General features: G+C 40.2%; 2 pseudogenes; both read left to right on the forward strand.

The window, feature by feature from the left end:
• The first annotated feature begins 7,562 nt into the window (after positions 1–7,562).
• On the forward strand, positions 7,563–8,166 carry LOC138812410 (dual specificity protein kinase TTK pseudogene; annotated as a pseudogene).
• Positions 8,167–9,741: 1,575 nt separating this feature from the next.
• LOC138812411 (dual specificity protein kinase TTK pseudogene) lies at positions 9,742–11,096 on the forward strand (annotated as a pseudogene).
• The last annotated feature ends 15,919 nt before the right edge of the window (positions 11,097–27,015 follow it).

The following is a 27,015-nucleotide window of genomic DNA, read 5'->3' on the forward strand; positions in this document are numbered from 1 at the left end:
TTCCTTCCTTCCTTCCTTCCTTCCTGTCTGTCTGTCTTTATTTCTTTCTTTCTTCTCATTCTTTTCACTTTTGCTTCTCTCTTGTTCTTTTTTGGGTGAATTAATTGCTGTTCTGCTCATCCTCAGATATACCCATTGTCGATTCTTAGATCTTATCCCCCATTGTGTGCACACTTAATCAAGAAATTTATTACTCAATTCAAAACTTCTTAGACTTAAATCCCTTAATAGCAGTATTACCTCTTTATACCCATATAATATTTTAAACATTTTTTTAATTTTTCATGTCTCCTTTATATCCCTCCCCTCCTCTCTTCCCATCACCATTCTTCTCTGAATACTGTTTTCAAATTTGCAGTTTTTAAGTGTTTCATTTTTTAATTTTAATTTTTTTCCATTTTTTCTTGTCTCTCTTTTTTCATTTTCTTCTTTTTTTCTCTCTGCTATCATTCTGTCCAATCCATTTCCCTCTTTGAGATTAGGACTTGTTTAATTTCACTCTCCCCTCACGGTTCCACATCTCTCTAATCCTATTTTTCCCCAAATTCTCCCTAAACCTAATAATTTCTAGTTTGCAAATTCTCCTTTGCTGTTCTTAGGCCATTAAGACATAGTTGTTTGATGTTGAATAGATTGTATCTCTTGAACAAGATTGTATCTGCAGGCTTTTGACTGTGCAACTACAATCTTTGGTTGATGCTTGTTGTTGAGTGTTCTAGCACAAAATGTGTTACTCTCATCCCAAATGACCAGAACAAGCTGAAAAAAAAAAATAAAACTGGCAAGTCTGGGAATCTCAACTCCCACTCATGATAATCAGGTGACAGAACAGAAAATGAATTATCCAGAGGAGAGTTCCCCCCAAACCTCTACAAACACTACTGGTAAACATGGTAAATAAAAAGAGTGAAAACCAGCAAAGGCCTCAGTGTGAGGATGATAGGGAGAGAGAAGAGGCAAACCAAAGATCAATACAGGAATCTCATCAGCGTGAGGAAGCTACTCAAAGATTAATACAGGAATTCCATGTGCAGATTGAGAACAGTCAAAGAGAAATAAGGGAATTGCATGAGCAGGTTGAGATCAGTCAAAGAGATAGACAGGAATTGCGTGAGCAGGCTGAGATCATTCAAAGAGATAGACAGGAATTTCCTGAACTGGCTGAGAACAGACAAAGAGAAAGTCAGGAATGGGGTGAGCAGGCTGAGAACACTAAAAGAGTACTACAGGAATAGTGTGAACATGAAGAAGCTAATCAAACAGTAATACAGGAATTTAGAGAGTGGGATGAGAATACAGAAAGATCACTAAAGGCATTCATGGAATCCATAAACAGAGAGCTGAAAGAAGTTAGGGAGACCAGAAAGGGAATGCTGAACAGAACCCAACAGAAGGAATGGGAGTCCAAGGAAACCATAACCAATCAACTAAGTGATTTGAAAATAAACACTGAACACCAAATTAAGGAAGTAAAGAAGTTCATACAAGATCTAAAACAAAGCTCCAACAAAGAGCTTGAATCCATCAAAGTCGACCAACTAGAAGGAAAAGAAATAAAAAACAAAGTAGAAAGTCTTGACAGTAGGTTAGACCATGCAGAAGTTCGAATTTCAGGGATTGAAGACAGCCTAGATATTATATAGAAAGAACATACAACCATCCAAGATAAATCCAAGAAATATGATAGATCTATTCAACACTTGGAAGACACAATCAGAAGGCCTAATCTGAGAATAATGGATGTAGAGGAGCACATAGAGACAGAAGTTAATGGTCTAGGAAATTTGTTTAATAGGATCCTAGCAGAGAACATCCCAAACATGCAAAAAGATAGGCCTATTCAGATACAAGAAGCTTTTAGAACTCCAAATAGACCAGACCAGAATAGAACATTGTGCCACAACATTATAATCCACACAGGATCAACTCAAACCAAGGAAAAGATTCTTAAAGCTGTCAAAGAGAAAAGATCCATCACCTATAAAGGGAAACCAATTAGAATCACCTCAGATTTCTCAGCGGAGACAATCAAAGCAAGAAAAGCGTGAATGATGTATGCCATGCACTAATGACAAATAACTATCAATCAAGAATACTGTACCCACCTAAACTCTTCTTCATACCCGAACATCAAATAAAACTATTCCATAGCAAAGAAAAGATAAAACAATAAATCTCCACCAAACCAGCCCTACAAAAGATTCTTAAAATCCCATGGACTCCACTCCCAAATTACTCAAGCTGATTCAAAACTTTGGCAAAGTAGCAGGTTATAAAATTAACCCCCAAAAATCAATGGCTTTTCTATATGCCAACAATGAGAAAAGTGTGGCTGAAATTAGGAAAGCAACTCCATTTGTAATAGCCCCACAAAAAATAAAATACCTAGGAATTAACTTAACCAAAGAAGTGAAGGACCTCTATGATGAAAACTTTAAAATCTTGAAAAAGGAAATCAACACAGAACTTAAAAAATGGCAAAACCTCCCATGCTCCTGGATTGGAAAGATTAACATCGTGAAAATGGCAATACTTCCCAAGGCTATCTACAAATTCAACGCGATACCTATCAAAATTCCACCCTCATTCTTCAAGGAAATAGAGGAGGCAATCCAAAAATTCATATGGAACAATAAAAGACCCCGAATAGCAAAAATGCGCCTCAACGGAAAGAACACTGCTGGAGGAATATCAATACCAAATTTCAAACTCTACTATAAAGCCATAGTAATCAAAACAGCTTGGTATTGGCATAAGAACAGACCTCAGGACCAATGGAATAGAATTGAAAACCCAGAAATGAACCTACAGACCTATAGCCATCTAATCTTCGATAAGGAAGCTAAAACAATAGAATGGAAGAAAGACAGCCTCTTCAGTAAATGGTGCTGGCAAAATTGGTTAACTACATGTAGAAAACTAAAGCTAGATCCTTAAAAATGCCCTATACATAGACAACCAACAAGACCACAATAAAGGCCAAGCAACCACACCCAAACTGAGAATCCAAGAACCATAGGAAGAACCCAGTTGCCGCAGACCCCCAAAAGGTGGATAAAATGGCAGGAACCCCAAATACATCTCAGTCCTATCTCTCAACATTAACTGACTTAACTCTCCAATTAAGCAAAATAGACTGTCTAGTTGGATTAAAAAGCAAGTTACTTCTATCTGCTGCCTTCAGGAGTCACATCTCCTCTTAAAAACAAACACATTTTTAATGTGAAAGGCTGGAACAAAATCTACCAAGCAAATGGTCCCATAAACAGGCAGGAGTTGCAATCCCGATATCAACTAAAATAGACTTCAAATGAAAATTAGTGAGAAGAGATGAAGAAGATTGCTACATACTAATTAAGGGATCTCTCCTTCAGGAGGATATTACAGTTCTAAATATCTATTCGCCAAACAACTGAGCACCCAATTTTATCCAAGAAACACTACTTTCTCTCAAATCCTACATAGATCCAAACACATTAATTGTTGGGCACATTAACACACCACTTTCCGCACTAGATAGATCAACTCAGCAAAAACTCAAAAGAGAAACTGCAGACCTAAACAACTGCATAGATCAACTAGATCTAACAGACATCTACTGAATTTTTCACCCAGCAGAATCAGAATACACGTTATTCTCAGCAGCACATGGAACATTTTCCAAAATAAACCACATTTTAGGTCACAAAGCAAGCTTGTCTAAATTCAGAAACATTGAAGTTATACCATGGATTCTCTTAGAACACAAAGGAATAAAATTAGAACTCAACACCAAATGCCACCAAAGAAAATCCTGTAACACATGGAGGCTGAACAACACATTGCAGAATCACGAGTGGGTCATGGAAGAGATTAGAAAGGAAATTCAAATGTTCATGATATTCAACAAAAATGAGCACACAAATTACCAGCTCCTCTGGGACACAGCTAAGGCAGTACTCAGGGGCAAGTTTTTACCTCTGAGTTCTGACATCAACAAATTGGAGAGATCTGAAACCAACAATTTAATGACACATCTGAACCTCCTTGAAAAAGAGCAGCCAAATAAACCCCAATCTAGTAGATGGAAAGAAATAATTAAAATTAAATCAAAATTAAATGAATAAGAATGCAAAAAAATAGAAAGAATCAACAAAACAAAGAGTTGGTTCTTCGAAAAAATAAACAAAATTGACAGACCCATAGTTAATCTTATGAGAAAAAGAAGAGAATACACAAATAAATAAGCTCAGAGATGAAAATGGAAACATCACCACAGAAACAACCAAGATTCAGAACAGTATAAGGGAATACTTCTCAAAACTTTATGCTAATAAGTTTGAGACCTTGGGAGAAGTGGACCTTTTCCTAGCAAATATTGACATGCCAAAACTAAACCAAGATGAGTTAAACCAGCTTAACAGGTCCATATCAAGCATTGAAATAGAAACAGCAATAAGAGACCTCCCATCTAAGAAAAGCCCAGGACTAGCTGGATTTACAGCAGTATTCTACAAGGCCTTCAAGGCAAAGCTAACACCAATACTCCTCCAACTCTTCAATGAAATTGAAAGAGAAAGTTCACTACCGAACACATTCTATGAAGCCATCATAACCCTCATCCCAAAACCAGGCAAGTACTCATCAAAGAAAGAGAACTTTAGACCTATTTCTTTGATGAACATAGATGCAAAACTTCTCAACAAAATTTTGGCCAATCGACTTCAACAATTCATCCAAAAAAAATCACACACCACGATCAAACAGGATTCATTTCGGGGATGCAATGCTGGTTCAATATACGCAAATCAATTAATATAATTCATCACATCAACAAGAGCAAGGACGAGAACCACAGGGTTATCTCAATAGATGCAGAAAAAGCGCTTGACAAGATCCAACACCCATTTTTGATGTAGGTTCTGGAAAAATTAGGTATCCATGGAAGATTCCTCAATACAATAAAGGCTGTATATGAGAAACCTACAGCCAGAATCATACTCAATGGTGAAAAACTGAAGACATTTCCTCTTAACTCAGGAACAAGACAAGAATATCCACAATTTCCACTGCTCTTCAATCTAGTATTAGAATGCCTAGCTACAGCAATAAGACAAGATGCAAACATCAGGAGATCCAAATAGGGAAAGAAGAAATAAAACACTCCTTCTTTGCAAATGACATGATCTTGTATTTAAAGAATCCCATGGACTCCACTCCCAAATTACTCAAGGTGATTCAAAACTTTGACAAAGTAGGAGGGTATAAAATTAACCCTCCAGAATCAATGGCTTTTATGTATACCAACAATGAGAAAAGCGTGGCTGAAATTAGGAAAGGAACTCCATTCGTAATAGCCCCCAAAAAATAAAATACCTAGGAATTAACTTAACCAAAGAAGTGAAGGACCTCTATATGAAAGCTTAAAAACCTGAAATCAAAACAAAACTTAGAAAGTGGCAAAAACTCCAATGCTCCTGGATAGAAAAGATCCACATCGTGAAAATGGCAATGCTTCCCAAGGCTATCTAAAAATTCAGTGCAATACCTATCAATATCCCAACTTTATTCTTCAAGGAAATAGAAGAGGCAATCCTAAAATTCATATGGAACAATAAAAGACCCCCAAATAGCAAAATTGATCCTCAACAGAAAGAACAGTGCTGGAGGAATATCAATACCAAATTTCAAACTACTACAATGCCATAGCAATCAAAACAGCTAGGTATTGGCATAAGACCAGACCTGAGGACCAATGGAATAGAATTGAAAACCCAGAAATGTAATCAGTGATAAGGCAGCTAAAAAATAGAATGGAAGAAAGACAGCCTCTTCGGTGAATGGTCTGGCATAATTGGTTAGCTACTTTTAGAAAACTAAAGCTAGATCCTTATATATCATCCTGCACCAGAATCAACTCCAAATGGATCAAAGACCTTGGAGTCCAAGAAGACACTCTGAAAACATTACAGGATGGAATAGGAGAAACCCTAGGCCTCCTTGGCACAGGCCGAAATTTTCTTAGTAGAGACCCAGAAATACAACAAACCAAAGAAAGATTGGACAAATGGGATTGCATGAAATTGCAGAGCTTCTGCATGGCAAAGGACATGGCTAGCAAGATCAATAGAAAGGCCACAGATTGGGACAAGATCTTCAGTAACCATATGACGGAAAAGGGTCTCATATCTAAAATATACCTGGAATTCAAAATATTAAATCCAACAACAACAAATCTTCAAAGAAACAACTGCCCAATAAATAAGTGGGCTAAAGACTTACAATGAAATTTCTCTGAAGAGGAAAGAAGGGTGGCCAATAGGCACATGAATAAATGCTCAACCTCCCTAGCCATAAAAGCAATGCAAATCAAAACAACATTGAGATACCACCTCACCGCATTTAGAATTGCTATATCAAGAATTCTAATAACAACAAATGCTGGAAGGGAGGTAGACAGAAGGGAACCTTACTACATTGTTGGTGGGAGTGTAAGCTTGTTCAACCACTTTGGAAATTAGTATAGAGGTTCCTCAAAAGACTCCACATAGAGCTCCCATATGACCCAGCAATCCCACTTTTGGGCGTTTACCCAAATGATCACAAACAAAACCATACTTATGCTACCAGCACAACTATGTTTATTGCAGCCTTATTTACCATAGCTAAGATATGGAACCAACCCAGATGCCCCTCAGTAGATGAATGGATCAAGAAAGTGTGAGATATACACAAAGAAATTCTATGCCTCCAACAGGAAGAATGACATTGCCCCATTTGTTAGGAAATGGAAAGACTTGGACAAAATTATATTAAGTGAAGTAAGCGAGGCCCAAGGAAACATAGGTCTCATGGTTCTCTTATTTGCAATACCTCGTATATGTCTGAGTCAAGAAGAAAAGGTCAGATAAGCTGATGTCAGGGGAATGAACCCCAAGATAGATAAGTATTCACATGTTTTTTTTCTCTTTCATGCAATTGTTTCTAACATATTTATAAGATGATTTCTATGTTGCTTTGTATGTCCCTCCTCCAAGGTGTAACCCCTGGGTTCACTGTGTTTGATGTTGGTATAATATGGGGACAGGGGAATGGCAAAAACAAATCGTTCAAATAGGGATACTGGTGGACCGATTGCAACAATGAGAAGTACCAGTCGTTATGTTGAAAAACAAACTTTACATCTTTGTTGAGGTTGGGGAGAATCGGGTGGGGATTGTGGGGGGAGTATGGGAAGGGATGGGAAGGGAAAACAAAGAGGATGCAACAATGCTCGATAAGAAATATACTCCTTTTCCTTCTTGTGGCTTCCGGGAGGAGGCCGGTACTATCTTGTGGATAAGCCCGACAGTTGTGGCCAGGTTGGGGGCTGTGAAGCATCACTGGCCATCACTTCAAGAGTGTAACATTGCCAGCTACCAGTGGCTCTCCCCTTTGATCCTTGCCACTATGGAGGCGGACATATGAGGATGGTGGTTAAAGTCAACTCAGGCTGGAAAGTCCTTAAGGCTTACCTGCAGTCGATCATCAGAAAGTTGGATGTGCAGCTTTGGCTCACTCAATTGACTAGCTGCACCTTAGAAATGGAGGCTGAAGATGGGAGAGGCAGAGAATTGACAATTGATTCCATCATGAGCAAAGTGAGAGATATTAAGAATAAATTTAAAATGAAGGCCTTAGTGATGATTTAAGCTTGACTAAAGTCTTTGCTGATACTACAGATAACTCAGGAACTGTTAACCATATTTGATAATGGCGAACAACCCCGAGGACTGGTTGAATTTCTTGCTCAAATTAGAGAAAAACAGTGCCTCCTTAGATGATAGTCTTTTAAATAAATTGACTGGTCGTTACAGTCAAGCTATTGAAGCACTGCCTCCTGAAATATATGGAAAAAATGAGAGTTTTGCTCAAATTCAAATTAAATTTGCTGAGTTAAAAGCTATTCAAGAGCCTGATGATGCTCATGACTACTTTCAGATTGCCAGAGCAAAGTGCAAGAGGTTTGCTTTTGTTCACATATCTTTTGCACAGTATGAGCTTTCTCAAAGTAATTTCAGAAAAAGTAAACAACTTCTGCTGAAAGCTGTGGAAAGTGGAGCAGTCCCACTGGAAATGCTGGAAATTGCCATATGTAACCTAAACTGCCGCGGACCGGGTTCTGTCGGGACGACGGAGGATACCTAGGGGAGGAACCTGGAATAGGATGGGGAGATGGCAAACAGACAACTCACACACATTAGGAGTGGATGCTGAGTGCTGAGTGCGATTTAATGCAGAGGATAACAAACTTTTATAGCAAAAAGTCTCCATAAGAAAGGGCAAAAGGTTACATAATCTTGCTGCAGGGCTTCATTCTTGGGCGGTCACCAGCTGGTCGCCTGAAAGGGCAAAAGGTTACACAACCTTGCTGCAGGGCTTCATCCTTGGGTGGTCACCAACTGGTCGCCTGATAGGCACTTGTTTCCAGCTTATCTCTAAGAAATATAATGGGTTTTGATGTTTGTCACCAACTAACCATTACCTTATTTCTATAGAGGCCTTAATTGTCCCATAAGATCTTTTCTGTTCCTTCTTTAATAGTAAACACCAAGGAGACTTAGATTTAGCAAGTCTCTTAGTAAATGAGGAAGTTCTTTCTCCTAAGTAGTTATCTCAGCAATTGCCATACATTCTTTCTGTTCTAGCCGCGCCTACAACTTTTTGTAAATCTCTTACAAACAATTCCTTCTGCTGAAGTGACTTTGTGAAACCCCCAATACTTTTATATTTGCTTATGGCTTGTCTACTAGCCTCCATAAGAGGGGTTTCAGGGTAGCACTTAACTCTGGTGAGTTAGTCATATTTTTAAGACACTCATCAGATATTGGAGTCGTCAACACTCTTAAGAAAGAGCTTTGAATAAGGGAACGTTGACAATGAGTAAGTACAATGAGCAGAAGAAACAGTAAAAGATTAATAGGCACTCTTATGAGGAAAAGATAGGCAGAAACACATCTTTTCCAGGGGTTTTGCCAGCCTTTTCCCAGGAGTAGGCCTCTTAGAAGCCCTATTCTCCGAGGTAGACTTCGGTGAAGTCCCAAAACTCAGAGATAGGTCTCGAGGCCCCTATCATGGTCTGATAGATGGTTTCCCATGCTAAGCAGACTCTACTGGGGTCGGCGTGGCACTAAACCTCTAAAAAAAAGAAACTGCTTTCAGAGGAGGAGGAGAAGAGTCTGTCAGGTTCTACGATGTTAACAGCCCAGGAATCCTCCTCTGGTTCTCTTGGACATGTGTTGAATAGGGACATTGGCAGTGACTCCAGAGGACTGGCCACTAAAGCCTGTTATTTAATGGAGAGAACATACCCTCACAAGAGGCAAAAATAGGTCCTTGAAATCCTTTGAAGCAAACTAACAAAACTAAACTGTCTTGCCCATTTGGAAAAGTTCCAATTAACCTTCTGAACAGCCCAGATTATCAAGGGAAGGGGTTAGCTCAGTTGTGCCAGCTTTTACAAAAAGACAGAATTCTGGATCAGAATGCCGAGATTTGATTGTGTCTGGATCTAAACCCAGTGGAAATGATTGTTAAGAATCAAGAGTTTTGAAGTCTATTCAAAATATCCATGCCAAGGAGCCTATGGTATCAGATGAAAAGAATTCTGAATTTCTTAATGATTCGATAACCCTGAACAACAAAACTGAGCCAAGTCTTCTAACTAAATTAGAAGAAGATAGAGTATCAAGATCCAAAGATTCTAGGAAGTACAAAGAAACAATGGCAGTCAATGAAAAAGTCAGAATGTGTGAACCAGAACCCTGTATTTTCAAATCAGCAGCATATTCCTGAAGCAGCTCCAAAGCTTGATACAGAGAAATGTGCCACGATTGAACAAACTGTCTTGCCCATTTCAAAGCAGTCACCATCAGTATCTGCACCTAAATGGACTGATCCAAAGTCTATCTGTAAAAGACCAAGTAGAGATACCTTGGATGATTACATGAGCTGTTTTAGAACTCCCGTTATAAAGAATGACTTGCCACAGGCCTATCCGTCATCGATTCCTTATGGCTAGCGCACTTGTTTCCAACAGCAAGTCTCTGCTACTCCTCTACAAATCTCACAGTTTTCAGGAGCCTCAACAAATGAACGCATTTCAGTTAAAGGAAAAATGTATGCTATATTAAAGCAGGTAGGCAGTGGAGGTTCTAGCAAGGTATTTCAGGTATTGAATGAGAAGAAACAGATATATGCTATAAAATATGTGAGCTTGGAAGATGCAGAAAACCAAACTATTCACAGTTACTGGAAAGAAATAGCTTATTTGAACAAGCTGCAGCAGCACAGTGATAAGATCACCCAACTTTTTGATTATGAAATTACTGACCAATACATTTACATGGTAATGGAATATGGAGATATCGATCTGAACAGTTGGCTGAAAAAGAAAAAATCCATTGATCCATGGGAATGCCAGAGTTACTGAAAAAATATGTTTGAAGCAGTGCACACAATCCATTAGCATGGCATTGTTCATAGTGATCTGAAGCCAGCTAACTTTCTGAGAGTTGATGGAATGCTAAAGCTAATTGATTTTGGGATTGCAAACCAAATGCAACCAGATGCAACAAGCATTATTAAGGATTCTCAGGTTGGCACCATTAACTACATGCTGCCAGAATCAATCAAGAACATGTCTACCTCAAAAGAGGGGAAATCCAAGTCAAAGATTAGCTCCCAAAGTGATGTTTGGTCCTTAGGATGCATTTTGTACTATATGACTTATGGGAAAACTTCATTTCAGGATATAGTTAATCAGATTGTAAAATTACAAGCCATAATTGACACTAATGATGAGATTGAATTTCCTGATATTCCAGAAAAAGACCTTCAGAATGTATTAAAGTGTTGCATAATAAGAGACCTTAAATAGAGGATATCGATTGCTGAGCTCCTGGCACATCCTTACGTCCAGATTCACAGGAAACAAAGTAACAAAGGACAGCACTGATGAGATGAAGCAATTTCTGGGTCAGCTTGTTGGGCTCAATTCTCCTAACTCCATTCTGAAAGCTGCTAAAACTTTATATGAGTGCTATAATAGTGCTGAAATCATGATTCCTCATCTCTAAAACTTTTGAAAAAAAGTGGGAAAAATAATAATGAGCAGCTACTCAGAACCTGTCAGATAACACTATAAAGTATGTGGGGTGGTTCCCCTGCACTCTGGAACCTGGGCACTATGAACTGTAAAAAGTATTCTGTAGATTATCCTCAAGAGAAAACTGTAAAATAGCAGCCATTAATGGCACTGTATATATTAAATTAAAAAATTGTTTATTTACCTCTTTTCTGCTTTCCTGTAAATCTAATCTATTTGCCAGCATTTCACACTGATGTGTGCACAACTGCAATACATTCAGAAGGACTCTGTAAATAAAGCTTTGTGGCCTAAAGTGATACTAACATTTCAAAGTGGAAAAATTATTTTTAAAGCAAATATATGGTTAACAGGCTAGCCTAATTTTTAATAAAAATTGCAAGAAGAGAAAGCTGGACTAGGTGTTATTATGTAAACTTTTTAATTAATTTACTTCATTGTTATTGTAATGGTGATTATGTAATGAGTACATTCCTTTTGTGCAGTGTCTTCCCTTCACTCACACTGTCCCAGTCCCTCCCTCCCATCTCCACACACAAGGGTCAAGTGAGATGTACTGCTGTACTTTTCCACCTTTTTTCCTCAAGTTCTCTACCCTCCAGAGATAGACACATGAATACACCATATATAAGGAATACAGAATAATTGAAAACATAAATTAAAATACAGAAAAAAAAAGAAATGTACTCGTTTACATGCCCATGTAATTGTATCTCCTCTGTAAGGTATTCTCACAATTTAAAAAATGCCCTTAAAAAAAAGAAATTGCAGAGCTTCTGCATGGCCAAGGACATAGCTAACAAGATCAATAGAAAGCCCACAGATTGAGAGAAGATCTTCACTAGCCATACAACAGACAAAGGTTTTATATCTAAAATATACCTGGAACTCAAAAAGTTAAATCCCCCAAGAACAAATCCTCAAAGAAAAAACTGCCCAATAAATAAGTGGGCTAAAGACTTATAGAGAAACTTCTCTGAAGAGGAAAGAAGGATGGCCAATAGACATATGAAGAAATGCTCAACCTCCCTAGCCATGAAAGAAATGCAAATCAAAACAACATTGAGATACCACCTCACCCCAGTTAGAATGTCTAGAAGCAAGAACTCTAACAATAACAGATACTGGAGGGGATGTGGACAGGAGGGAACCCTACTGCATTGTTGGTGGGAGTGTAAACTTGTTCAACCACTTTGGAAAGCAGTATGGAGGTTGCTCAAAAGACTTCACACAGAGTTCCCCTATGACCCAGCATTCCCACTTTTGGGCATTTATCCAAATGATCACAAAGAATACCACACTGAAGCTAATAGCACAACTGGTTATTGCAGCATTATTTACTATATCTAAGATATGGAACTAACCCAGATGCCCCTCAAGAGATGAATGGTCAAGAATATGTGGTATATATACACAATGGAATTGTATGCCTCCATCAGAAAGAATGACAATGCCCCATTTGTTAGGAAATGGAAAGACTTGGAAACAATTATATTAAGTGAAGTAAGCCAGGCCCAAAGAAACATAGGTCCCATGGTTTCACTTATTTGCAATAACTAGTATATGTCTGAGACAAGCAGAAGTGGTCAGATAAGTTTATGTTAGGTGAAATGAACCCCAAGGTAAGGATTCAAATGTTTTTTCCTCTCGTGATTGTTTCCAAAATATTTATAAGGTGATTTCTTTGTTGCTTTGTATGTCCCTCCCCCATGGTATAACCCCTGTTTTCACTGTATTTAATGTTGGCATAATTTGTGGTGGGGAAGGGAAAAAACAAATTATTTAAATAGGGATACGGGCGGACCCATTGCAGCAATCAGATGTACAAGACATTATGTTGTAAAATGAACTTTACAACTTTGTTGAGGGGGAGGGGATTGGGTTGAGAAGGTTGGGTGTGGTGGTGTGGGAGGTGATGGGAAGGGATGGTAAGGAGAAAACAAGGAGGAGCAAAAATGCTTGGTAAGAAATGTACTCATTACTTTGCAATGCTTGATAAGAAATGTACTCATTACCTGCTCATGTAATTGTAACCCCTCTGTCCGGTATTTTCACTCTCAAAAAAAAGTAAGTTGAAAAGCAATAAGAGAGAAACAGAGGAAAAGAGATCACATTGTAGACATTGGTTGGAATGTGAATGAGAAGCCTAAGTGTATTAAAGTAATGTCAAATATCTTCATACATTCATATCATAATTTGTCAGGTCACAATTTCTTCTTTTGCAAAATATCTTCCAATGACTATCTTCTAATAGTATACTAGTGATTTAAATGTAAAGAGAAATCACATCAAGACATTACTCATTGCAAAAAAGTACTGAGCTCTATTTGCTTATTTTAGCCAAGATTGTTTTACCCCTGAACATACAAAGCTGTGGGGTCTCCAGGATACGAAGGAATGTGGAGCTGCACCACTGAGGCAGGAGAGAGACCTGTGATTCTTAACAAACATTTCTTCTAAAATACAAGAAGTGTGCCTCATTGTAACCCCACACAGGACACACATTTTACAGAGAAGTTACTTCTGCATTTTCTTGATGAGTTTCATTTCCTACTGTCACTTGTCTGAGAAGAATACCTTCTTACCCAGTAAGATTTGGCTGTCAAGACAGAGGTGCTGAGGCAGTGGCCACAGCATGTGTGCTCAGTCATGGAGCCCCAAGATAAAGGCTCAAGACTGTGTGATCTCATCTCCTCTATGGGTGTGCTCATCATGTCACCTGGAAGTTCAGTGACACCGTGTGCGTGGGGAACAGAGGTTCTCTGTGACAAACACTGGAGAATTGTGGATACTGATGAGCACCACTGAACTTCCATGACCATTTCCAACAGATGTGACCAAGATGAGGGAAGTCCAGGGAATATTGGAAAACTTTTGAAGCCGATCTCATTAGAAGTGAGTAGAGGAAAAGGATATCTATTACGTTAGAAGAGCATGGAACTGAGTTAAATAGGAGTGGTGAATTTTTAGGGCAATTTTTTTCTTTGTCTCCAAGATGTGATTTCTTTGTTTAGAAAACCATTATAAAATATAAAATAAAAAAGCTGGGCACTAGTGGCTCAAGCCTATAATCTTAGCAACTCAGGAAGCTGAGATCTGAGGACTGTAGTTTGAAGCCAGCCCAGGCAAAAAAAAATTGAGATGCTTATTTCCAAAACAGTATTCAGACAAGCAGGGCACTGGTGGCTGATGCCTGTAAACCTAGCTATTATGGATGTTGATAACTGAGGATTACAGTTCAAATGCAGTCTGGGCAAGAAAGTCCACGAGACTTTTTTCTCCAATAAACTACTAGAAATCCCGAAGACACTCTTAGCTCAAGTGGTAGATTGTGAGCCGTGTGGTGAAGAGCCCACGCTCAGAGTTCAAGCCCCAGAACCAACAAAAACAAAACAAAACAAGAAACTACTCGGACAAAGCTGTAAGTGCGATGTGGCTCAGGTGGTTGAACCCTAACCATGAGCACAAAGAGTCTCAGGACCAACGCACAGGCGTGAGTTCAAGCTTCAGCACAGGCTGGTGAGAAAGAAAACAATACCCCAAGTGGAAGTACCATGGACTATGTGATGGCTAAGGATGCTTAAATTATCAAGTCTCAGAGATACGCTCTACAACTCTCTTTTTAATGTTTGCACATGATCTTAAACTTTCCACTTGCTCAATTATTCCAGCCATTTTGACCTTCAGAGATAGAGAATATAGAATTCCCGATTGCCACTCTTCCTGTAAACTCAGCATGACCATATCGGCTAAATATAAGGCGCATCTGTATATGAACGTAGAAACCAGGTCTGTGTGGAGAGGAAACTTTGATCCTGACCTTACAAAAGAGAAAGTCCCAAAAGTCTCCACCTGTCATCATTCCTTACAGAGCAAGAAAATAATAGCAAGGTAAACACAATATGAAAGGAAAGAAGAACTATGAATGCAAGCTATAAAAAGAACAATAGAAAAGTCAGTGAACTGGGCAGTGCAGCAGTTGCTCATGCCTGTAATCCTAACTACTCTGTGGTTCAAAGCCAGCCCAAGTAGCAAAGTCTCTGAGACTGTTACTCAATGAGCCACCAGCAAAGAGGAGATAGTATTGTGGCTCAAGTGTTAGAATGCTCACCTTGAGCTGAAGAGCTCAGGGACAGTGCCCAGGACCAGAGTTCTAGCCCCATGACTGACGTAAAAAAAAAAAAGAAAGAAACGTCAGTGAACCCCAATGTTGGGTGTTTGAAGAGACCAAAGAATTATGCAAAACTTTTACTTAGGTTGGCAAAGGAAAAACCAGAAGATTCAAATTACTGAACCAGCAATGGAAGTGCACAGATGATTCTTGACCTGTGGGAATGCAAAACAGTGCCAGGAAAGGTAGCTCAATCCTATGATCCTAGCTCCTCAGGAGGCTGAGTTTAGGAAGATCACAGTTTAAAATCAGAACAAGAACAAAATTCCACAAGACTCCATCTCCAAAACAGTCTACATGCCGGGCACAGGTGGCTCATATCTGTCATCTTAGCTACTTGGAGACTGAGGTCTGAGGATCAGTGTTTCTAGCCAGACCAGGCAGAAAAGCCAGTGAAGCTCGTACTTCAAATAACCACAAAAAAAAGCTGGTACTGAAGGTGAGACTCAGATAGTAAAGAGATAGCCTTGAGTACAAAAGCTCAGGGAGATTACCCAGGCCATGAGTTCAAACCTCTGGAATGGCACAACACAAAAGCAGAATAAAACCAACATGAAAAACCTAGGCTTGGGTCATGGCGAAAGTTGCAGATGACCAGCAGAGTAAGCAATTTAAACTACCACAGGCCCTGAATTCAAGTTCTGGTACCTGCAGAGAGACAAACCGCATCCCCCACCCCAAAGGTTTCTAACAATCACATATAATTAGGAATGTTAGTTTCTAGGAACACTACTCCTGTCAAAATTGACTCAAGAAAGCAGACACTGTTGCCTCACATCTATAATCAGAGCTACTCAGGAGGCAATCTGAGGATTGCTGTTCGAAGATAGCCATGACAAGAAATCCATGAGACTCTTATCTCCAACAAAGCACTCAGAAAAGACCAAAAGTGGTGCTATGATTCAAGTGGTAGAGCACTAGTGGTGATCCAGCACAGCTCAGGGACAACACCAAGAAACTCAGTTCAAGCCCCAGGACCAGAACAAAAAAGGAACAAGAAAAGAAAAGCTGAATCAAGAAATAGCAGGAAATCTGAATAACTAAAGAAGAGATTGCATCTGTAGTATAAAGCCTCCCAACACAGATAATCCCACAGACACTCACAAATACATACACTATCACACACAGTTGTTTATCTGTATTTGAGTCACCACAATGAAATTATATATATTCTAGTAAAAAATCAGAGTAATTTAATAAATGTAAAACTTGTGAATCTTTGTCAAATACAATGTATATTTTACTTGAACATCGAGTAAATCATCTTTAGGATGACTGCTGATATTGTGCATGAGGCTCGGCCTCACACTGAGTCTGTCAGAATTTTAGGACAGGATGGAATTCTGGACTGATCTGGGTTACATTTAGCAATCAGCAGTGACACAGGTTTTCTGTTTGACCTGACACCATGTCTCCTGGTTAAGGTGAAACATGTCCGATGTCTTCAGATCTCTGAAATCCCAAAGGAGAGACCATTCTAGAATACTCTTCTTACCTGAAGATACTGGGTCTAAATATGTTTCAAGGTAATATGTTTTCAGGTATCTATGTTACAAAACAATAAGTAATAACACTTTGTTTTTGTGGTAAGCATTAAAGTTTATTTCCAAGTTTAATACTTCTATTCATTACACATACTCAGCACAATTCATGAGATAATGAAGAAAAATTATGAGTAATTCCTGCATAATAGGGTGAAAACATTCATCTTCTGGTATCTCAGTTACTGCAAATTAGCAATTGTACCTTATGCAATATTTGTTTAGTGAGCTAACAGTAAGAGATCATTAGGCCCCATTACCTACATTGAAATTTTCTATACCTTTATTTTATTTGAGTTTCAGGCAACAAATTTGGGCTCTTCCAAGGCAGGAACTTCACCACTGAGATACTCCCAGTTTCACACAGATTGTTACATAACACATTCTATTATACGCTCATTTAATAATTTTAAAGTTAAAAATTTATGCCAGACTCTGGTGGCTCAGGCCTGGAATCCCTGCTACTCGGTCGGAAAGCTGAGATCTGAGGATTGCAATTAGAAGCCAGCCTAGAAGGAAAGTCCATGACACTTCTCTCTCCAATAAACTACTCAGGAAAGATCTGAAGTGGTGCTATGGGTCAAATTGTAGTGTGCTAGCCTTGATGAAAAGAGCTCTGGGAAAGTGTCCAGGCTCTGAGTTCAAGCCCCACAACTAATAATAATAATAATAATACTCAAAGAATGATGCAAGGTGGATGCAGTGGCTCACACATGCAAGGTTGAATCAGGAGGTTTCAGATCCAAGTCCAGCCCAGGAAAACAGATCACAAGATCCCCCCTCCAATAGTAGCTGGGTGTAGTGTTGTACACCCATCATCCCACCATGTGTGAGGATGAGATTGGGATGGTTGCAGTAATAGGTGAGCCTGGGCACAAACAATTCCCCAAGACCCTATCTAAACTATAAAATCTCAGCATCTTCATTCTCATCTGTCATCCCTGGTACTTCAGGAAACACAATAGGAGTATGAGGGTACAGGCTGACCTAGATATAAAGCAATGGTATAGCTCAAAAATAACCAGAGTGAAAAAGGACTAGAGTAGGTCTCTAGTAGATGAGCCTTTGCACTTGCAGTGCAGATCGTAGTGTGTAAATGCCATTGCTGCAAAAACAAACCTATGAACCAAGTGGAAATTGAAGGTGATGGCTTACTTTAAGGGAATCATGAAAATCTTTTATTCAGTGCAGGAAGGAGACACCCGAGTGATACGAGTGTCACTGCTGATGAGCACAAAGGAGCTCATGACTGAGAAACACACACACAGGAACACAGCCGTGTCCATAAGCCACAGGTCTGGTTTCATATGTAGACCAACACAAAGAGTGAAAATGGCAGAGAGGCAGTAGAAGGAGACGAACATGCTCACCAAGGTCAGGATGTTGTGCAAGGCCCAGATCTCGTGGTCAGGTCTTTGGGAGGGAAGCTAGAAGGAATCATGTTGAGCTAGGTAAGCAAAGAGCAAAGAGACAAACGGTACATGGTCTCCCTGATATGTGGATGCTAAATCCAAAATGTTAGGTGATACAACAAAATTAACAGGACTTAAGAAACAAAGAACTCCCACTCATCTGGTCGAACCACTACTAAATATCCCCATGCTGCTGATCACAAGTATGGTGTATATGTGTACACCATTATATGTTATAGACTGTGATAGACAATTTGCTCCAGGAAAGTTAGAATGAACTTGTGACTTTAAATGAGCATCATTATTCCACCATACTGTGAAATTTGGGAAATTATGTAATCACTTAATCACAATTAAAAAAAAAAAGATCCTTGGGGAAGGTAGGGAGGGAAGGGATGGTAAGGGGAAAAAATGGAGGGGGTAACAATGCTCAATAGGAAGTGTACTCATTACCTTCTCATGTAACTGTAGTCCTCTGTATAGTATCTTTACAATAAAAAAGTAAAAAATAATAAAGAAAGAAAAAATTTAAAAAATAACCAGAGTGAAAAAGGACTAAAGCAGGTCTCTAATAGCTGAGCCTTTGCACTTGCAGTGCAGATCGTAGTGTGTAAATGCCATTGCTGCAAAAACAAACCTATGAACCAAGTGGAAATTGAATGTAATCGTTTAGTTTAAGGGAATCATGAAAATCTTTTATTCAGTGCAGGAAGGAGACACCTGAGTGATATGAGTGTCACTGCTGATGGGCACAAAGGGGCTCACAACTGAGAAACACACACACAGGAACACAGCCATGTCCATGAGCTACAGGTCTGGTTTCATATGTAGACCAACACAAAGAGTGAAAATGGCAGAGAGGCAGTAGAAGGAGACGAACATGCTCACCAAGGTCAGGATGTTGTGCAAGGCCCAGATTTCATGGTCAGGTCTTCGGGATGGAAGGTGGCTGTGAATGTGTTACACCATCAGCTTGTGTCTGTGCAGAACACAGACCATGCAGCCACTGGCCCACATCATGAAAACCAAGCACATAACATCAATGAAAGAGAATAAGACTATCTGTGATAAATGAACAAATGGTTTTAGTGGGGTTTCTACTGTGGAGTATATATAATGCATGTGAAGAGTGACATTTTGTTTGTGTCTTTGGCCAATCACTCTCACAGGCACAGAAACATTTACCAGGATGAGAAAGGTCCAGGAAAGGGAACCACAGAATTCAAAGCACTTGGGGAATCTAGTAGTGATCTTTCACCAAGCATTTCTAGTACAAAGCTTTGAAACCTGGAAGCCAGAATGCAGGTGCCATTAAGGCAAACCCCTCTGGCTACTCTGAATAAATACAAAACAACCTTACATGCGGCATCATTCAAATCCCTCCATGTTCTGAGGGATCCCAGAGGATAAAACAACCAAGTTGTTGGCAATGACCAGATGGCTGAGGATGGGGGTCTGTGGGCCTCACCTTTCAGTGTAGAGGGTGTAGCTGTAAAAACAAAGGAAGGGGGGGACCAAGATGGCGACGGAGCAGTAGGGAAACGCCACAGCTCTCTCCAACCAAAAAGAGAGTTCGAGTTCCAACGCTTAATCTCCCCAAGAGACTGACAACAACAAAAAGACGAACACTCAGAGAAAAACCAGAGGCAGAGAATAACAAAAAAAGAAAGAGACGAAAAGAAGAATTTCAGAACAGAGAAAAGTGAAGACCCCTCCCCCAACCTTTACTGGCCGCGCGGCAGTGTGCCAAGCCGCTGGCCAGCCGGCCCGGCGGGGGCTACGGGAGCCCCAGAGACACAGCAGAGACACAGGGGGCCGCTTTCAGATAACCAGGTACCAGTTTGCAGAACAGCGGATCGCCAGGAACAGAGAAACCTACCAGCCGGGAGTCTCCACGAGGATCCCACCCCCACCCCTCACTCTCCACCCGAGCAGAGAGGCTCCATCCCGCCAAAGCCGCTCGGCACCAGCAGCGCAACAAAGGGACCTGTTGGCAGACCACCCGCCCGCCCAATCGCGATCGCAACGACCCAGCCCTGCTCGGGCCCCAGAGGTACCGTGAAGAAGCTGCCTGAGCGTGGACACTTTTGACCCGACAGCTTCGACAGAGGCAGAGACAGAAAAGAATCACACAGAGCCACCACCGCCCAACCCAGCCCGGATTGCAACAACAACTGACGACCTACAACACACAGAAACAACCAGCTCCAGGGTGAGTACCCCACAGGGGAAGTGTATCCCTCAAGGGAGACCAGAGCTGGAGGGAATCCCCAGACCCTGACCTAGACTCCCTACCCCCAACACCCGGACCACAGGACCCACTAAAACTGGGAACTGTTTGAGAGCTCCACCAGCCCGTGGAGCACACTCAGCTGGCCAGGCTAGAGCAAGAGCACCCCTGGAAGGGAGCTTAAATGCCCAAGCCAGGAACAGCGCCCCTGGGTCAAGACTACCAACAGTAGAAGAAATTTGAACTGTGTCCCCCAGGCTGTATAACCTAGGTGGTATACACATCAGCACAGGCCTAACGAGTGCGCTCCAGGCTGCATAACCTAGGTGGTACACACATCAGCACAGGCCTAACAAGCGCGCTCCAGGCTGGGGCCGGAACCAGGCCCGGGGATCCGGCGCCTGAACAACACAACCAACTCCTCCCAATTGAAGTAAAAAGCTGAGCCTCAACAGAGGGGAGAAAACCAGGAAACAACACTCCCCGGGAAGCACGCCTGTGACAACAAAAGACCTGGAGGCCCAGGACAAGAGAAGCCCAAACCCCACCAAAACTCCACCCATATACCCTAGACTGGGAATTGGGCAACACAGGCTGCCAGCACCTGATAGTAAGCAGGAGCTCAGACTGTTAAGGCGGCTCAGCAATAGAGTGATAGTCTTGGATGTATGAGGCCCTGGATCTGATTCCTCAGCATCACAAAAGCAAAAAGGGTCAGAAGTGGTGCTGTGGCTCAAATGATAGGGTGCCAGCCTTGAGCTGAAAAGCTGAGGGACAGCACCCAAACCTAGAGTTCAAGCCCACAACCAGCCCAAAACAAACAAACAAAAACACATCAGGAGCCCATAGCAGACTCCAGTATTTGGGAGAGTGCATCCAGAGCATCTGTTCTTCACAAGAGCACCCGTAGGAGCAAACACAAGCAGTCTAGGCTGCTCAACCCTTCCAAAGGCGGGAACTGCCAGCAATCTACAGCAGAGAGCTGAGAATCCTAAGTAAGTCAGAATAGCAGCTGGAAATAGGCTCTCAACAGAACCCAGATCAGGCACAGACTCTCTCTACCAATACAGAATCAGCAACCAAGCAAAGACAGACACACCAAAACAAAATTGAAGAGCAGTCTCCTGAACCTCCATGCGAAAATCACAGAGAAAAATCACAAGGTTTACCACCACCCAGGAAAGCAAGCTCACCTAAAAAGCCAGCAGCCACACAGGGGAGAGCCCCAGTGGGAGCAAAGCAGGAATGGAAGACAAAAGCTACATCCAAGGGTTGCTGGAGGCAATGACTCAAGAAATAAAGCGAGAAATTGATCAGAAATTGAAAGAGCACAAGGATGAACTATCCAAAGAGATACAGGGTATCAAACAAGAGATGCATGCAAAAATAGAAGCTGCACAAACCTCAGTAAGAAGTGAGATAAACGCCAAATTAGAGGTAATGCATACCTCATTGAGAGGTGAGATCAGTACTCTGAGAACCAACATTGAATCCATAAAGGGATCCATTTCCTCCATGCAAACCACAATAGAAGCCACTGTCAACAGAGTGAATGAAATGGAAGGTAGAGTGTCAGATACAGAAGACAGAATACACCAACTGGACCAAAAAGTGACAGATATGGAAAAATCACTCAAATTAAACCAAAGGGATATTCAAGAGCAAGCAGATAATGCTAAAAAATTTAACCTTTGCATAATTGGAGTGGACGAAGGTGAGGAATTCCAGAGCAAGGGAATACAACACCTATTTAACAATATAATCAATGAAAATTTTCCCCACCTCAAAAACGACCATCTTAACTACATCACAAAAGCTTATCGAACACCCAACAAGCAAGACCCCAGGAGAAACACTTCTAGACACATTATAGTAAAAATGATAGATCTGAATAATAAGGAAACAATCCTGCATGCAGCAAAAATGAAGAAGGAGCTATACTACAACGGGAAAAAAATAAGAATTACTGCAGATCTCTCTACACAAACAATGAATGCAAGAAAAGCCTGGGAAAGCACCATACGAGCCCTGAGAGCCAATAACTGCCAACCCAGACTGATATACCCGGCAAAGCTAGTATTCACATTCGATGGAGAACTGAAAACTTTTAATAGCAAAGAAAAACTAAATGAATACATAAACATTAAGCCAGCATTACAAAGAATTCTAAGAGGGGAGACACAACCTGAAGAAAGCAACCAGGAACTGGGGCCTGCCCCAAACAGGCGTTATTCAAAGTCTAACTGAGCAAGCACAGGAGGAAAGGAAAGAAGAAAAACTTAGGAAAACGGAATGGCAGGGACAACAATGCATCTCTCTATACTTTCTCTTAATATAAATGGGCTGAATTCGCCAATTAAAAGGAAACGAACTGAGGACTGGATCAGAAAACAAAACCCATCCATCTGTTGCCTTCAGGAGACCCACCTCTCAGCCAAACATAAAAACAAACTCAGAGTGAAGGGGTGGAAAAGGATCTACCAATCAAACGCCCCCAGTAAGAAAGCAGGTGTAGCTATCCTGATATCTGACAAAATAAACTTTTCATTAAAATCAGTACAGAAAGACAAGGACGGACACTACATATTAATAAAGGGAACAATCCAAGAGGAGGATATAACCATCATCAACTTATATGCCCCAAATATTGGTGCACCCAGATATGTCAAACAAATGCTCTCAAACTTACAGAATAAAATAGATCCCAATACAACAATACTAGGAGACTTTAACACACCACTCTCACGAAAGGACAGGTCTACCAACCAGAGGATTGGCAAAGAAGCTACCGAATTAAGAGAGGCCATACTTCAAGCGGAATTAACTGACATCTACCAAGTATTTCACCCTAAAACAACACAGTACACATTCTTCTCAGCAGCTCACGGAACTTTCTCCAAAATAGACCATATCATAGTTCATGCAAGGAACTTAAGCAAATACAAAGGGATCGACATAATCCCCTGTATCCTATTTGACCACAGTGGAATCAAGCTAGCTCTCAATAACAAAGCATACCGCAGAAATTTCTCTAATACATGGAAATTGAACAGCACACTCCTTAACAATGCCTGGATAACAGAAGAGATCAGAGAAGAAATAAAGCATTTCCTACAATTCAATGAAAATGAAAACACCTCACAAAGAAACTTGTGGGACACAGCAAAAGCAGTCCTGAGGGGCAAATTTATTGCCCTCAGTGCCCACATCAAGAGAATGGAGACAGACCAAGTAAATAATCTCATGTTGCAATTAAAACAGCTAGAAAAACAAGAAAAAATGGGACCTAAAGTTACTAGACGAAGCCAGATAACCAAATTAAAAGCAGAGATTAACCAATTAGAAAATCAGAAAACCATAACCAAAATAAACCAAACAAAAAGCTGGTTCTTTGAAAAAATAAACAAAATTGATGGTCCATTGGCTAGATTAATTAAAAAAAGAAGAGAGGAAACCCATATTAATAGGATTAGGGATGCCACGGGAAACATCACAACACATACCCAAGATATCCAAACAATTCTAACAGACTACTTTCAAAAGCTATACTCTCTAAAGGAAGAAAATCGGGCAGAAATGGATGCATTTTTAGAGAAATACAAGTTGCCCAAACTGAGCAAAGAAGAAGTTAACCAATAAGCCAATATCCTATAATGAGATACAAGAAGCTATCAAAAGTCTTCCAACAAAAAAAAGCCCTGGACCAGATGGATTCACAGCAGAATTCTATAAGACCTTTAAACAAGAACTAATACCCATACTCCTCAAGCTCTTCAGAGAAACAAAGAAGGAGGGAGCTATCCCAAACTCATTCTACAAAGCCAATATCACACTCATCCCCAAACCAGGCAAAGACCCAACCAAAAAGGAGAATTACAGGCCAATCTCCTTGATGAACACAGATGCAAAGATCCTTAACAAGATTCTAGCTAACAGAATCCAGAAACACATAAAAAAAAATAATTCACTATGACCAGGTAGGCTTCATCCCAGAGACACAGGGATGGTTTAACATACGTAAGTCAATAAATGTAATCCAACATATCAACAGAGCCAAGGTCAAGAATCACATGATTATCGCCACAGATGCAGAAAAGGCCTTTGACAAAATTCAACATTCATTCATGCTAAAAGCTCTGGAGAAAATAGGAATAGAAGGAACATTTCTAAAAACAATAAAAGCCATTTATGACAGACCAATAGCCAATATTATACTTAATGGGGAAAAGCTACAACCAATTCTCCTAAAATCAGGAACAAGGCAAGGATGCCCACTGTCTCCACTCCTCTTCAATATAGTCCTAGAACCCTTAGCCAGGGCAATAAGGCAAGAAAAAGACATTAAAGGGATCCGCATAGGGAAAGAAGAAGTTAAGCTATCCCTTTTTGCAGACGACATGATACTATACCTCCACGATCCCAAAAACTCCATCTCCAAACTCTTAGAAATCATAAATCACTTCGGCAAAATAGCAGGATACAAAATAAACCCACAAAAATCAGTTGCCTTCCTATATACTGATAATGTACAGGAAGAGAGGGAAATAAAGGGAGCAACCCCATTCACAATAACCTCCCAAAAAATAAAATATTTAGGAATTAACCTAACCAAAGATGTAAAAGAACTATTTAATGAGAACTATAAAAAGTTAAAGAAAGAAATTGCAGAAGACACTAGGAAATGGAAAGACCTCCCATGCTCTTGGATAGGCCGACTTAATATAGTAAAGATGGTAATACTTCCAAAACTAATATACAAATTCAACGCAATTCCTATTAAAATCCCAATGACGTACATCACTGAAATACAGAAAACAGTCCAAAAATTCATATGGAACAACAAAAGACCTAGAATAGCCAAAACAATTCTAGGGGATAAAGACAATATGGGAGGGCTATCCATGCCGAACTTCAAACTCTACTACAGAGCTATAATAACAAAGACAGCATGGTACTGGCACAAAAACAGACCCGAAGAACAATGGAACAGAATAGAAGATCCAGAAATAAATCCACAGGCCTACAGCCAGCCAATATTCGACAAAGGAGCCAAAGACATACAATGGAAGAAACACAGCCTCTTCAACCGCTGGTGCTGGGAAAACTGGGCAGCCACATGCAGAAAACTAAAAGTGGACCCCAGCCTATCACCATGCACCAACATCAACTCAAAATGGATTAAAGACCTTAACATTAAACCTGAATCTCTGAAACTACTGCAGGACAGAGTAGGAGAGACACTTGAACTAATAGGCACAGGAAGGAACTTCCTGAACAGAGTCCCAGGGTCACAACAAGTTGGAGAGAGACTCGACAAATGGGACTACCTTAAAATAAAAAGCTTCTGCACAGATAAAGCTATCGCAACCAAGCTAGAAAGACAACCAACTAATTGGGAAAAAATATTTACCAGCAATATATCAGACAAGGGGTTAACATCCTGTATATACAGGGAACTCAAGAAACTAATCCCTCCCAAACCTAACAAACCAATTACTAAATGGGCAAGGGAACTAAAGAGGGACTTCTCAAATGAAGAAATAAAAATGGCAAAGAAACACATGAGGAAATGTGCATCATCCCTGGTGGTGAAGGAAATGCAAATAAAGACAACCCTGAGATACCACCTTACCCCAGTCAGAATGTCCCACATCCACAAATCAGCCAACAACAAATGCTGGAGGGGATGTGGAGAACAAGGAACTCTATTACACTGCTGGTGGGAATGTACACTTATACAACCACTTTGGAAAGCAGTCTGGAGGGTCCTTAGAAAGCTAAAGATTGACCTCCCTTACGACCCAGTCATACCACTTCTAGGCATCTACCCTGAACAACAGGAACCAATATACAAGGACACGTGCACCTCCATGTTTATTGCAGCACTGTTCACAATAGCTAGGATATAGAAACAACCTAGATGCCCCACCACAGATGAATGGATCCAAAAATTGTGGTATCTATACACAATGGAATATTATGCAGCCATTAGAAATGACAAAATAATGGCATTTGCAGGGAAATGGATGGAGTTAGAAGGAATCATGTTGAGCGAGTTAAGCCAAGAACGAAGAGACAAACAGTACATGGTCTCCCTGATAAGTGGATGATAAATCCAAGATGTTAGGTGATATGACAAAACTAACAGGACTTAAGAAACAAAGAACTCCCACTCATCTGGTTGAACCACTACCAAATATCCCCATGCTGCTGATCACATATATGGTATATAACGTGTGAGCACCATTATATATTACAGACTGTGATAGACAATTTGCTCCAGGAAAGTTAGAATGAACTTGTGACTTTAAATGAGCATCATTATTCCACAATACTGTGAATTTCCGGAAATTAAGTAATCACTTAATCACAATCAAAAAAAAAAAAAAAAGAACCTCGGGGAAGGGAGGGAGGGAGGGGATGGTAGGATGGAGGGGGTAACAATGTTCAAGAGGAAGTGTACTCATTACCTCACTCATGTAACTGTAACCCTCTGTATAGTATCTTTACAATAAAAAATTTAAAAAAAAAGAAAT

Source organism: Dipodomys merriami, unplaced genomic scaffold (genome assembly GCF_024711535.1).
Source record: "Dipodomys merriami isolate MVZ:Mamm:240054 unplaced genomic scaffold, mDipMer1.0.p SCAF_57, whole genome shotgun sequence".
Taxonomy (NCBI): domain Eukaryota; kingdom Metazoa; phylum Chordata; class Mammalia; order Rodentia; family Heteromyidae; genus Dipodomys; species Dipodomys merriami.